Source organism: Anastrepha obliqua, chromosome 3, assembly GCF_027943255.1.
Source record: "Anastrepha obliqua isolate idAnaObli1 chromosome 3, idAnaObli1_1.0, whole genome shotgun sequence".
Classification (NCBI taxonomy): Eukaryota; Metazoa; Arthropoda; class Insecta; order Diptera; family Tephritidae; genus Anastrepha; species Anastrepha obliqua.
Window position 1 is genome coordinate 137,379,592 of NC_072894.1, and position 10,899 is coordinate 137,390,490.

Below are 10,899 nucleotides of genomic sequence, written 5' to 3' on the forward strand. Positions count from 1 at the left end.
TGCATAAATTAACCAATTAATTAATTAATTACCACTACAATTAAGATTATCACACAAATACAACAACTACAACAAAAGCTGACTGGCAAATGCGACCAAAACCGAAAAAACTGAACTGTTCTGGGTTTTCAAATACAAAAACAAATATAGAAAAAAATGCATTAATAAAATTAGAGCAAACCACAAGTTACGAGTAACTGAAGTAATTTAATTAAACACAAAAATCCAAAAAAAAATATAATAATTTTTATACAAAATTTAAAATTAAAAATCTAAAAAAAAATTAATTATATACTTCACTGAAATAATGCAAATTATCGCATACAAAACATAATGCATAAAACATACATTATTAGTAAAAAAGAATCATAATGGGAATTTATTAAAATTAGACAACAACAAGAAATTTAGTAAACAAACTACAAAAATAGTGCAGCCAGATGGCATAAAAAGAACTAAATAAATAATACTTATTTAAAATTTATTACCAAATACAAATAGTTTGAAAATAATGCGAAGCAAGTAGTGAAAATAATATATTAGCAAGCGCAAATTTGAAGAGAGGCGAAGCATATTAAAGAGGAAAGTAGGAAGAGAGAGGGAAAATTCGGGAAATATTTTTCCCACAGTTTGTAATAAGAAAAAAGTTCCAAAAAACGTTGAGATTACAAGCCTTAAAGTTTCACAATATCAATTAAATACACAGAAGAAAAACTAAAACATGATACAAAAAATTTTTGAAAAAAAGTGAATATTACAAAAGCAGGGTCGATTGGGAGCGCAAAGAGAGTGTCGAAAAAGGGCATACTACGAAAAATTTAGATAAAAGGACATAATCACTAAGAAGAAAGACCTGATTAGAATGGAAGGCATGCGCTGTAGAAGGAGAAAGAAACATTTAGCTAGAGCGGGACAACTATACTTTGGCTGGGAGAAAAGCAAGCTGACTTGCATACTAGAGTGAAAGAGAAAAAAATATATAGCACAATGTGAAGCAGCAAAAGCGCAAAAAAAATTGTGTGATAGCAATGGCTTGACTAGAATGGAAAGAGAGAGATAGCGGGAGATGGCGGTAGATAGCGAGGCGAGATAGCCAAAGGCGCGTAAACTGAAAAGTGCACGCGCTAGCTACAGTAAGGAGCGAGAGAAAGTAAAACAAAAGTTTACAGGCACGATCAGACTTTTACTGCCAAGCTTTAAAAGTTGCGAGCTTACAAAAAACCACAAGAAGAGTCGTTGAAAACAGCTGGCTTACGCATTATTTTCGCGTAGTTTTGAGCTAAATATCGTGTCTTGTTATGAGATTTTAATCATTTGCCGATTATTGCTGACAAGGTTTTGCTATTCAAATTGGACAATAATAAATAGTTATCGGCTCAAATATGTACGAATATATGATTTTGAAAATTAGGCAAATCAACACTCTTTGATTGCTCCAAGTAAGAAAACGCGGGGAGCCTTATAATGAGCAGCCTTCTTCATATTCACTACTCCTTTGTATGATTATGATTTTTCACAAAAAGCTACTTACACTTCGATGCATGATTAGTCCTGCGATATGAGTAATTAAGGCGTACGTACACATATTGTAGATGCTTGCAAGCCACACGCGCATACATAGCTCTACTAACTTCCCATACAGCGCAGCGGAAAATAGTTGAGGATAGCGATAATTTGGAATGTAAGTAGTTGGTGGCCCTGTAGTATTATTTATACACGCATACAAACAAATAAACTGAAAGCTGAAGTTTTTAGGCATAAACAAACGCTTTTGATACATACATACAAACATAAATACATGAAACTTATGCTGAAACATATTGGAACATTGTTTGACAAAGCAAGCGCATACATACATACATAATTACTTATATACATAAACTCAAATACATGCATACACATACATACATATATAGTAGGGTGGGCAAACATCGGCCATAAAGCCGATAAAAATTGGTTTAGAAATTATTACAAAGCAAAAAAAAATAAAAACAAAACACATAAAATTAAAAATGAAATAAACTTGTTGAAGTTAATGTTGAACTTTTGCAACATACGTACATACATATTAAAAAGCTATATAGAGCGATATGAACGTGCACGAAGATGCACGAGTTTAACGTGAAGCAGGTAGTGAATTGCGTTTAGTGAAGCGGCGGAGAAGCGCTTAGAGATTAGACAAAACAAAAACACAAAAAATAGTAGTTCATTGGGAAAAGGTACTACATACATACATACATATTTGAGGAGTAGGCGCAGAAAACTTTTTAGCATTTTAGCTTTTAAGCAAGAAAAACAAGCGAAGAATAATTGAAAATCTAACACAAAAATTCGAATTTAATTAATATTTAAGTGAGAAAACCAAAAACAAAAACAAATAAATCAATAAATAAAACTAACCTAAAAGTATATATATACATATATATACATATAAAACAAATATTATTATTATTATTATTATTAAAGGTAAAGAAAAAACGTGCGAAAAATATTTAGAAAGTTAGTTTTAAAGTAAACGAGGCAGATTACTCACAAGAATGGAGAATTATGAAAACAAAAAAATAAATAAATAATTAATTAACAAGCTATGCCACAAATAAATAAATAAATAAGCATATGTGCAAACATGTTTAAACGTTAATTATCATTAATTAAAATTTCAATTCTTACTAGTGAGTATTATTGTTATGAAGATTGTGTGTGTATTGGGTTATTATTTATGAATTTGTATATTTTTTAATACTATTTTTTTATATTTATCGTTGATGTTACTATATTCTTAAGAAATTGTATTTTAATATTATTTTATTTTATTATTTCTTATTCTATTCTTTCAGCTGCCATGCAGTTATATTTATTTAATAATTTTGTAAATTTTATTTAACTTAAAAATTTTTACTCAATTTTTTTTAATATTTAACTTAATTTTTGTAATATTTTATAAATTTTTCTTTTATATTTAAGTACATTTTTAAATACTTCCATTTTTTATATATATAACTTATTTATTTTGTTTAATATTTTTGGTTTTTTTTTTTGTTTTTTTTTTGTGTTTTGCTCTTTCATGCATTTATTTCAAAATTTAAGGCTTAGCTAAGCATTTTCAAAAATTGTTTAGTAATATATTCCAAACCGAGGCTTTCAACTAATCATTAATCAAATAGCCACAAGTTATTTTTCTTGCAATTTTAGCGAATTGAATTAATTAGCATCACAGTAAGTGAAGACTTTCTATATAAAAATAAGTTGCTGCTGAAAAATATTTAAAGCAAACACCACAGCAAGCAACAGACAACTATTTAAACTAATAAAACATACACAAATACAGGTAATTTCTACATGAAAATAAGAGGAACAAATGCTTATTACCAATATTTATGAATTTAGAAGAAGAAGCATAACAGATTAAAAACCTTAATTAGCCAAATAAAGCTTTTAGTTTATCTTTGTTACATTTCCTTTGCACGTTTTCTTAAAAACAAAAAACAGAAAATAAAAGAAAACAATGTACTAATATAATCAACTACAATTTTTTTTTTAATAACGCATAGAATATTAATAAAAAAACAAAACTACACTAAAAATCCCCCCAAAAGATTTATATACACACATATATACACATATTATATACAAATCTATTATAAAATATTATTAATATTATTAAAAAGATAAATAAAAAAATATAAAAATTATTATACCAAATGAGAAAACAAAAACACAAAGCTAAAAACAAAACTAAAATTAAACTTTAGTATTTTTTATAATCTCACAAAAAGTATAATTCAAGTACTTGGTGATGAGAAGCATAAAGAAATACAAATAATATTTGGGGCAGCAGGCGTAAATGCAGTAAAAGAAGAAGTGTAACAAAAACAAAACAAATCAACTGAAACTGAGTAGTAATTAAAGTAATTTATAAATAAATCACAATTCAACAGATTTTCGCATCTAAGTCACTCAAAGGCGCGACAGTGCGTTGAAACAATTTTTGAAATTATAAAAAAAATATTATAAGTGAATAAGTATCTAATAATTAGCAAAATAAAACTTTAAATATAACTTGCAGTTTGGCTCTTTTACACACAACTTCTGCCGCTCGAAACTAATCTTCACTCCCCTCCCCCAACATAGAAGCTCTTCAAACCCACACACCCGCTATCATGAAAACAGTTACATACAACACACACACACTCACAAACACACACTTAAACATTTGCATTCGAAATATTGGCATTGCATTAAAAATATTGTAGAGAAAATTTAAATATTTATAAAAGTCAAAAAAGAAATGTACAAAAGATAAAATCAACATTTTGAAAAAATGCAAAAATATTTATTAATTACCAGCATAGAATAACGAATGAAAAACAAGAATAATAATACCGTGCACATACACTCATGCAAACATACAAACGTACAATAAACATTTTGTGCAAAAGAAACAAAAATAAAATTGCAGCCGTACTAAAAATATAAATAAATAAAATAGTTTCCCATTTATGGCATGAAAAAAATATCTAATTAATTAAAGTATTATTCTTAACTTAACATTACAAAGGAAATATGAAAAAAATCTACAGCTAAATAAGCCAAAAAATAATTAATTGAGTTTTTGAAATGAGAAAAAACAACCATATTTGTATAGCGAATTTGTAATTTTAGAAGATTAAAATTAATTTCAACTGAAAATTTAATTGAATTGAATAATTATATATAGTTGCAGTCTAGTTTAAGTTAACTAAATAAATTGTAAATTGATTGAAGAGTTACTTTAAGCATTAAAACAGAAAAAAATTGTTTGAAAAAAGGGTTAAGAGTGCAAACACAAAAAAGTTTTAAGTTTAAAAACAAGATTTTTAGATCGAAAGTAAAGTAAATATTAAAAGAAATAATTGTGCAATACAAATATGATTTCAGCGTGGTTAATAGCTACTTGTTATAATTTTTTTTTCAACACCTTTTTGAATTACTTGCTCTTACTTAAATCATTTTTAATTCGAAAATAGTAAAAAAAATCGAAAGGAAACTTATTCTGTATTAATATGCAGAGACTTAAATAATTTAAATATTTTAAATATTTAACCTTTCATTCAGCAAACATCTTCGACTTTTTTAACGACTGAAGCAGTGGAAATAATATTTGAATTTTCCAACATCTATTTAAAGTTAAGTAGATTTACAAATAATATGATTCTCTATAAATAAATTACTTTAATAATTTTTAACCAACTAGTTACCATTTTTGATGGAAAAAATAATAATTTATTACAATAATTTTTATTACCTGTTAATTACGAATTTTGTCGGCAAAAATTTTCCAACATATTTTTCTACAAATTTCAACGGTTTTAAATATATTAAAAACTTAATTTAATAGTTTTTCTTACGAGTTAATTAACATTTTTGCCGAAAAAAAAATTCAAATGAAAAATTCAAATGAATTTTTTTTTTAAGTTTTTGGTTTATTCAAATCTTAAATTAATAGTTTTCATTACCAGTGAATTGTCATTTTTGGCGAAAAAAATTTTAAAACAATTTTTATTCAAATTTCAGTTGTTTTTTAAGTTATTAAAATATTAATTTAATAGTTTTTATAAGTAATTGATTACTATTTTTACAAGAAAAAGCTTCAAAAGAATTTTTATAAAATTTTCAACGGTTTTTCCGTTTTAAAAACTTAATTTAATAGTTTTTATTACCAGTTAATTACAATTTCTGCCGAAAAAAAATTCAAAATAATTTTTCCTACAAATTTCAATGGTTTCCTAGTTTTTTAAAATCTTAATTTAATAGTTTTATTACCATTTGTTTACTATTCTTACAAGAAAAAAAATTCAAAGGAAAAAATTTAAATAGTTTTTTTTATAAAAAATTGAGTTGTTTATAATTTATTAAAAAATTAGTTCAAAACTTTTTATTACCAGTTAATTAATTTTTTTGTAGAAATAAATTCCGAAATATTTTTTTTTTAATTCAAATCTCGATTGCTTGTTTTGTTCTAATATTTGTATCTATTATTTTTTCTATTTTGTTTAGGAAACTTCTTCTTTTATATTAAGCAGATAAAATTAGAAACATTTTTCAAGTTACTTGCGACTATGAAAAAATTTAGTAAATTGTGATAATATACAGTGGGCAATTTACAAATATTATGAGCATCTCAAATTAAATTTGCAATATTAATTAGCAATTATTTTTATTGAAATTATGTTAAATGTCTAAATCCTGCCGATTTTTTGCAATGAAATAATGTAAATAAATTTTTAGAGGAATTGCTAAAATGGTTCAAATTTTCTAAATAACATAAGCAGAATAAAATATAAAAATAATTCCGCGCAAGCTGATATGACAGGCAAACTATTAAATTATTTGAAACATTAAGAGTTCATGTGAAATGGCCTTCCAAAACAAAAGTCAAAAAATGTAATTATTTGAAAAATTAAAAGGACATGTGAAACGGCGTTCAAAAACCATTCAGCGCAAGCTGAATATTACAGGCAAGTAAATATTAAATGATTTCAAACATTAAAAGGGCATGTGAAACGGCCTTCAAAAACAATTCAGCGCGTACTGAATACGAATTTCAGTGCATTTGTTAATGTAACGCGACAAATGTTTTACATGGTACGAAAAATTGATGCTTTACTTCGTATTCAACCGTAAGTTTTCGGCGAGATTAGTCCACTTACGATTAAGCCGAATGCAATTTTTTTTTTGCAACTTAAGCCCACTTTCGGTCGATTCAGTATTACTGTGACACTATTCAGAAACTTTTGGATGCTATTCAATATTTGCTTTAAATATTTCATCAACGGCTGAGTAATAAATCGTTTAATACAAACGCTGAATATAAATGTTAAAAAATTAAAATTCGAATAATAAAAGTATTGCTGAATATAATGCGGCAATTTTTAATACAACATGTGGCTGTAATTCTCAACACACACAATTAAAAAATTGTAAACGGTTTTTTGTTCTTCAATCAAAAATAATGCAATAATATTTATTCAGCAAGCGCTGAATTGTCTTTTACTCTCTTAAGTTCGTTGAAAGTTGGATCAAATCCATGCCTGTAATGTTTACACAAACTAATTTAATTCAGTAGGTGTTGAAGCATCTTTTGCTCACTTAATCTTGCCGAAATTGGTTAATTGGTATGTTGAGCAAGTGCTGAATTTTCTTTTGCTCACTTAAGCTTGCCGAGAGTGGTTGATTGATATATTCAGCAAGCGCTGAATTGTCTTTTACTCACTTAAATTTGCGAAAAGCGTTTACTCGGCATTTCTATACAAACTATGGAAACCAATTCAATTCAGCAGGTGCTGAATTGCCCTTTTCTTAACAAAAATATTCCAAAAACATTTCATCGTAAAATCTAGGTGTAATTTGTACTTGTATTCTCTTATAATATTTTTTAATTTTTAAAGTCACTCTGGAATCATTCGTATAATTTAAGATATATTTTATTATTACATACATACATACATATTAAATAAAAATTACTAAGTATGTGCATGTAAGTAGATCAAAAAGCGTAGAAAACTCTAGCGTCAAATGTACTTAATTGATAGAAATCACATTGTAAATATAGGTGAAAACGTCAAAGGCGGACGAAAGTCCTCCCAAGCAGAGAAAATTAGATACTTACATACATATACATATATATACAAGTATATACAAATGTAAAGCTGAAACAGTAAGAACCACCCATAAAGAATTAAGTGAAACCCCTAACCTAACAAACAGAATTAAAATGTAAATTTACAATCAAATTTATATGAAACCAATAAAACAAAAATATGATACAAAGAAGAAAACATTTCATAAATAACTACATAGCATTAAAAAAGTTTATTGTAATTACATTTAACTAACAAAGCAAAAATGGAAACCAAATCAAAGCAGCAGCTAAGAATATACTACCTAGGCGCTACTTACACATCCATACACACACATGTAATAATAGGAAAGCTTAAAGTATCATATACAAACAAACACATACTTAATAAATAATGCAAATTAATCTATAAATATTATTTAAGTGATAAAGTAGCGTTAGACAAAAAAGTCATAAAAGTGTCATAAACAGTGTTGAGGTGCAAGAGCTTTCAAGTGCATGCGGAAAGCGTAAAATCAAGTGAAATCATAAATGTAAGCTTTGCGCTTGTTAGATTAAATTTGCATGACAAAGCGCGTAAAAGCTTGAAAGCTCTGGTGTAAGCGCTGTAGATATTTGCATGGCTTTGAAATAAGTTTGTACCAGTGAATCAGTTGCTTTTTTTGGTTTACAGCAGAACAAATCGAGCAGCAATAGAGCAAGAGAGCAGTTATTAAAAAGTTGTATTAAACAGTTCTAGTCAAATTACCAAACCTAACAAATGGAAGTTTATTATGTATCTACAAATTTTTATTTATTTTAAATTAATTATTAATAATTATATTTTCCTAAAGTCGTTAAAACAGTACCATTTTCATGAGCATGAAAATATTTGCGTTTTTTTTTGTGTACGATTAAGATAAGAATAACTGATTTTGGCAAAATTCTTACCAAGGTAAGAAGCGTAATTTGAAAAAAATAAATTAATGATAATATTTTAAATAAATAAACGCTTTATATGCATTCATACATGATATGCATTAAGAATTTAATTATTATTAAACAAAATTATAACAATTATGAAGTTATTAATTATGAATTTAGTCATTTTTAACAAACCATTATTACCAATGGAATACTATTATTATTATTAGCACCATTATTATGGAAAAATTAAAGAAAAATCCCAAAAAAAAACAATAAAAAATTTATTACATACAAAACAATTGAATTTGCCTTTTTTCTTTTGCAAAATTTCATCAGTATATTTGCGTAAATTGGTTGGCGGGAAGTATTGGTTTTATTTACAATATAAACACTTTTTTTATAAGATATTTTGCATTTACCAAAAATTCAGATACACGCATACACACACAAATGGGCTGTGAATTAAAAAATAAATGAAAAATAATAATAATAAAAACAACTACCGTAAAATCAGATTCGAAATTTTATAGCCAACCTTGGCAACTCTCTTGATTCTTGTCTACGTTACATACAAATGTATTTATTTAAAAATACAACAATTCTGCGGCAACTCATACTTGTTTTCGGGAGTCAGAAAACGCAGCTTTTGCGCAATTTAAAGCAAATAACATGAACACTATTAAAAAAAACAAAAACAAAACACTAAGCAAAGCACTCAAACGAAACTCTTACGATGGTGATATACGGAAAAAACACAATATTATCGAAGCCAAAAATCAAAATTTCAGTAACTTTAAAGCAAAACTCAAATAAATCTATAAACATTAAAATAATTGAAAGAAAAAAATAAAAATAATTACTTATAACAAATTAATAATTGAGAAAATGTGATTGTTGCGCATATGCAGAAAATTTGCTAAAATAAAAGTAAACATTTACATATACTCGTATATGCAAGACAGCACTTGAATATGTACCTTGACACAAATTTAAGAAAAATAACACATGAAGTAAAATCATTTGAAAAAAAAACAAAAAGGCGTTTGTAAAATTATAAAATGAAAATATCAAATCAAGAAAAAATAATACGAACAAAAAATAATTTACATAAGGTTTCGCTATTTTTTACGTTATTCTTTACCAGCTGCCCGTATAACACAGACATAGAGCAACTGCAGAATTTTGCCAAACTCAGTTTTTCGCAAATGCAAAAACAACAAAATCAAATTTTTACTGTAATCTATGAAAAGAGCTGAACAAATTTGCGACAAGCGTGGAAATGTTTTAAGTCATATCAAGAAAAATTATTACATACATACATATGTTGCTACTTGGACGTTCTACGCCACCATCTTAACTTAATCTAATGTGTAAGAAAATACCAAAAAACTAAAAAAACGCAACAGCATTAGAAAAACGAGCACCCACACACATGAATTCAATAAAATTAATCCTTAACACACACACATACTCAAATGTACACCCACTAATACAAACATCCTTATAAGCACACAAAAAGTGAAATGCGTCCGAAAACGTCCCAGTTAGTGGGAATAAAAAAAACATTCATAAACCACTATTATTAGCATCAATTAGTATTAGATTTAACGTATTGCAGCATTTAAATATAAATATAAAAATATATGCAAACTAAAATATTGAAATTCAAAAAAAAAATATGTTTCCATAATATTTAACAAATGAATTAGAAAATATTCTCGTTATTTTACATAAAACAAAAAAATGTTTTTTAGCATGTACTTACATGTACGATATTAAACTTTTGCGCTATCATTCATAAATATAAAAAAAAAATAAAAATGAGCCCTATATTTAGGGCTTTGAATTGTAGACTTGATTTTCTATTATTTTTTTAAACTAAAATATTCAATTAAACCAGGTAAATGCTTGCAATCCTTTCTCTATTCGTTCTTGTCGACAGCTCCCTAAACTTTTCAAAACTGTTATTAGCTTGACTCCTGCGACGGAGCGAGCCGCCCAAAAATAAGGAAGCGCAACTTACCTGTTCGCATAAACTCTCTCTCCTAAGGCTTTTTATTTTTTGGGGTAGGAGGTTCAAATCAAAGTGTCAGAAATATCATCAAAAGCGCCGTCACACAAGTGGTATGTGGGCCATGCTCACACTAACACAATAATATTCCTCCTCCTAAAGGTGCTAGACCAATACAGGCTGACTTTGCTTGCTGTATTTGCTTTGTTTGGCTTTGAAAACTTGTATGACTACATTGGCGCTTTGAAGGCTGTCATAACAGTCAGACGATTCGTAAAAGGAAAAATGAAACAGAGATTTAAGCCATATTAAATAATGCATAATACATCATTCTGTGAAAACATATTGCGAATTTTTCTTTTAA